At 41.4% G+C, this 4,900-nt stretch overlaps 1 pseudogene; it reads left to right on the top strand.

The window, feature by feature from the left end:
- Positions 1-3,612: 3,612 nt before the first annotated feature.
- LOC116894705 lies at positions 3,613-4,083 on the top strand (annotated as a pseudogene).
- The last annotated feature ends 817 nt before the right edge of the window (positions 4,084-4,900 follow it).

Here is a 4,900-nt window from a genome sequence, read left to right as displayed (position 1 = left end):
CTCTGCAAAATCCACAAGTGCTCTTGACCACTGAGCCATCCTTCCAGTCCCAGCATGAACATCTCTGCCACATACTCCTGTTACCCTGTAACTAGAAGAATAGTCCCATTATACATTTCCATTATTGAAGAATCATGTCTTCTCTTCCCACCATTGTGTTTTTATGATGTTGGCTCATCTTGAGAGCTGAATTTCCCTTTCCATGATGTCTTCATCCCAACTGATTTTTTGTTCAATATTTTGTCCAGACCTTTTTTTAATATGCCTTGGAGATGATAAAATTTTTCTAATGAAAATGGCTGGTGACATTTGGTTCCAACCTTATTTAGGGGTGTGTTTGGGAGATCCTATGAGGCTCTAGTTACTGTACTACTGAGAGAAGAAAGAGTACTATTTTCTTTCCATTAACTCCTAAGATTCTCTCTCTTATTCCTAGATTTGCCAGGACACTAGATAGTCTTGGGCCATTTTAAGTGTGGTAGCTATTCTCTAAATTCAGTCAACTGTCTGAAACATGGAGCCTTAATTACTATCTCCCCAACCCAAACCTTTCCATATTTTGTCTAGAACTAACAATCCACATTTGAGAACTCCTAATGAAAATGACTTATGCTTTGTCACAAGGCAAACAGTTCCTGGGATCTATGAGAATTTACAGAATTTGGGTTTAACTTGTCTCTTTTGCTAGCTACTTTGTACTACTAGGACCAAATAACTAATAAGAATAACTTTTAAAAAGACACGTTACTTTTGGTTCACAATTTCAGGAGAGTCAGGTCTTTATAGTACATATGACATGGAACAGGAGTATGTGGCAGTGCTGTTCATATCTTGATGATAGCAAAAAAGAATGCACACTTTCTAAGGACTCACACCAAGTGACCCAATTCTTTCAGCCATGATCTACTTATCAAAGACACTGGGGCTTTGAAAGTCAGGGCACAAGGACTGGCATTCAGAACCCAAGAATGTGGAGAATATTTCTGATTGCAACTACAATAGTCCACATGAGATCTCTAAAGAATTATGTGTATCTAATCATTCACATGCATTCAATCCAAATTCAAAAGTTCCAATACTGTTCAGAGTTTCATCTGGAACTCACACAAACTCTTAGCTGTAAAGTCAAAATCCAAGTTACATATTTCTGAAGTATTTCAGAGTAAACACTGCAATTCCAAGAGGCAGAAAGAGTAACAAAAGAAAAACTGAACCAAACTAAGACCACAACCTAGAAAGGCAGTGATTAATCCCTGAAACTCATGTCTAGCATTTGTAAAGAGCGGTGTCATCATTTGAGTTACTGGCCTTCAGCAGCCTTGCTTCAATAGCCCTGAAATTTGTATATCTTATTTTTTTTCTTTTATTTTTTTTTTTCGGAGCTGGGGATCGAACCCAGAGCCTTGTGCTTGCTAGGCAAGCGCTCTACCACTGAGCTAAATCCCCAACCCCTGAAATTTGTAATATTGAGTCTTCCGCTGACTCCATTTGGTGCCTACAGCTTTCCCTGGCAGATGTTCCTCATTTATTTCTGACATTCTCAACATCCTGAGATCTACTTAACTTTGGAGTTTTCTTCCAGACTTTGCATATCATTCTAACAGGTGGGTTAGCAGGAAATCTAAGTTTCTACATATTGCCCTGTCTTGGAGCTTTCCCCCGATGCCTTGATAAGAGGCCCAAAATTTCTAGCTCCTCGTTCTGTATCCATGCAGCAACAATACCACATAGAAGGGCATAATATCAAGAATACGCTTGGATGACTTCGACCCAGACTTAACAGCCATTTGAATGTCTATGTAGCTGAACTTTGAAAAATATTTTTCAGGGTGAGGCTGTTGGAAAGGGGTAACCTATCTCCTTAGGCACTTGTCTTTAAACGGAACTTGTGGGGAGTTTTGGGAGGTTGTTTGTGTGGTTTGTGGTTTGTTTTTTTGTTTTTGTTTTTGATTTTTTGCATCATGTAGCTTGAGGTCCTACTCTCAAGGTCTAGTTACTTTTTCTTGGTTCTAATCTCTTAAAAAAAAAAGTACTCAGAATTTTTTTCTCCAGTATTTACTTTGTAATTTTAAATGTGTTCATGCTATATTCTTTTTTTATGTCTTTACACTATACTTTTCTTCTGGATCTTTACTGTAGACCTAGTTAAAAAACAGTAATAATCATGTATATAGCCTCCTTGCACTCATGAATTCTCCTCTAATGAATAAATTCAGCTGTTACATTTTAATGTAGTTTCTCTGAAAACTTGAGGATACAGGCAAATGTTGACAGAGAGAAGTATGAATGGCCTCCAGATCAATTCCCATAGAGTTCTTATTCCCTCTTAGAATCTCATGAGCACATTTTATTATCTACACTCCTGTTGGCATTCTGACCTTTTGACCTGGCATCTGATTAGCCCATCAGGTTCTGTTTACAACATTGGGGTTCTGTACCTTGAAACTCTCAACGTTTCCAAGTTCCTCTCATGAACCAATTGGAGGTAGCTATGTTGATACATTATATGCAAGGAGAAAATTGGCAAAGAATAAGTGAAAGATATTCTAAAAGAAAGGGAGAGGAAAGTTCCACCAAGAAGAATTTAGAAAGAGGTCCTAAATCCATGCAAGTTACATTGTAGTGGCAAAACAGATCTTGAGGAATAAAGAAGAGAGGCACATGACAATGAAGCATCAGGAAGACAACAATTAAGCCAGTAATGTGTCTATAAACAGATAAAGAGAGGATATGTCCTGGGTCCCTGGTTCAATCCCGGTTTTCAGCACCAATGCTGTGTTTTATAAAAGATAAGGGGGTGGGGTTCTGTTCTATGGAGGTCTGGGGAAAGTAGGTGCCTCAGTGGGTTCTTGCTGAGGCATCCCTTCCCCCGGAGGGACCAGTCACACCACGGTATAGTATAGAGTAGAGTTTATTCAGGGCATGGGGAGGGGAGTTGAGAGGGTAGTAGGGCAGAGAGAAAGAGAGAAGTAGGGAAATAGAAGAGGAGAGGAGGAGAGGAGAGGAGGAGAGGAGAGGAGCCTCGCCATGAGAGAAGGGGTGAGAGAGAGAAGGGGCAAAGAGGAAGGGAGAGCAAGAGCAAGAGAGTGAGGAGGGAGTCAAGCAGCCCCCTTTAGAGTGTCAGGCACACCTGGCTGTTGCCAGGCAACTGTGGGGGGTGGAGCTTAGACAGAATGCTAACAGCTGGGGCAATAGAGTGACCAGAAATCTTTCCTCAAAAAGGTGAGTCTTAGGAAAGTCTTCAGGGAGAGAGGAGTTCTCACAAGAATACCCACATGGAAAGAACTTGTTGCTTGAACTAGCAGACAAGCAATGAAAAGAGGTTGTGGTTTAAACAGAATAAGCACCAAGGAGAACTGTCAGAGATGGAGACACATTAAGGAACCAGACCACCCAACTTGGAGGCCTTTGCAAGAGTACAGTTTCTACTCAAAAAGAAATAAAGACATATTGGCATACAAGTGAGCCATGACCACTTTCCATAACGTCGGCCCATGGTGGGGAACGGAAGGAGGCAGAGGGCTTAAAACAGAACCTAGAAAACCCACAAAATCTTGCAAATCATGAGGTTCAAACCTTCGTGTTCACTTTAAGAACACCTGAGAAACTGCCCAGGCCATCAAGGGTATGCATATCTGCAAAGCCACCAAGTATCTGAAGGATGTCACTTGAAAGGAGCAATGTGTGCCATTCCGGTGGTATAATGGTGGAGTCGGTAGGTGCGCCCAGGCCAAAGAGTGGGGCTGGACACAGGGACGGTGGCCAAAAAAGAGTGCTGAATTTTTGCTGCACATGCTTAAAAATGCAGAGAGTAAAGCTGAACTTAAGGGTTTAGTTGTAGATTCTCTAGTCATTGAACACATCCAAGTGAACAAGGCACCTAGGATGCATGGCCGAACCTACAGAGCTCATGGCCGGATTAAGCCATACATGAGCTCCCCCTGCCCCATTGAGACGATCCTCACTGAGAAGGAACAGATTGTTCCAAAGCCAGAAGAGGAGGCTGCACAGAAGCAAAAGATATCCCAGAAGAAACTGAAAAACAAAAGCTCGTGGCATGGGAATAAATTCAGCATAAAATAAATGCAGATAAAGTATATATATACATATATATATATATATATATATATATAGAGAGAGAGAGAGAGAGAGAGAGAGAGAGAGAGAGAGAGAACTTAGAGATAATTTAAAACAGCTGAGATGAGAGGCTGGGAAAATAGCTTAGAGGTTAAGAATTCATACTGCTCTTTCTAGAAGACCTAATATCAGTTTCTAGCACCCACACCCAGTTACTAACCACCTGTAACTCCCCTATGGGGATACATTGCCCTCTTCTAGCCTCTGCCAGGACTGTGCTCGTGTGCACCAATACACGTGTACACAAGCTTTAAAAGTCGAAATCTCTTGGAAACTGTGCCAATCTTGAGAGAACGGATGGTGATTTGGCCCATATAGCTATGGTGGTGAAGGGAAGAGGCTGACTATACGCCAGGCAGTCTGCGTTTACTAATGCTGCTAAGGCTATTATTACTTGGCACTAGAAACCATAAAATTAAAAGTAAACTAGAGTGGGCATGTACATGGAATAGCTGTCCACTGATAATCTTGGGCCAAGACAAACAACTGCTGGGCAACAGTTGCAGATGTACTCTAGGGATCATCTAAGCTTCCAAGTGTGGCTTCCTGCTGGGTCATCTGACTCAGTGTATTAGGAATTTTCCATTGGCCACACCCTAAGGCAGGGAGGTTGTCTGAGAGAGGCACACTATGAAAGTCCTCCAACTGTGATAGAAAACTTTATGTTATCCCTGCCTTCTGATGTTTGTTCTTTTGTTCACCAGACCCTGTCCTAACCCACGAAATGTTGTTTCTCTAAGTACAAGTTAGAGTTTGGATATGA

Source organism: Rattus rattus, chromosome 2 (genome assembly GCF_011064425.1).
Source record: "Rattus rattus isolate New Zealand chromosome 2, Rrattus_CSIRO_v1, whole genome shotgun sequence".
In the NCBI taxonomy this organism is placed as follows: Eukaryota; Metazoa; Chordata; class Mammalia; order Rodentia; family Muridae; genus Rattus; species Rattus rattus.
The sequence above is the reverse complement of the archived record's forward strand: the minus strand, read 5'-3'. Positions and strand labels throughout refer to the sequence as shown.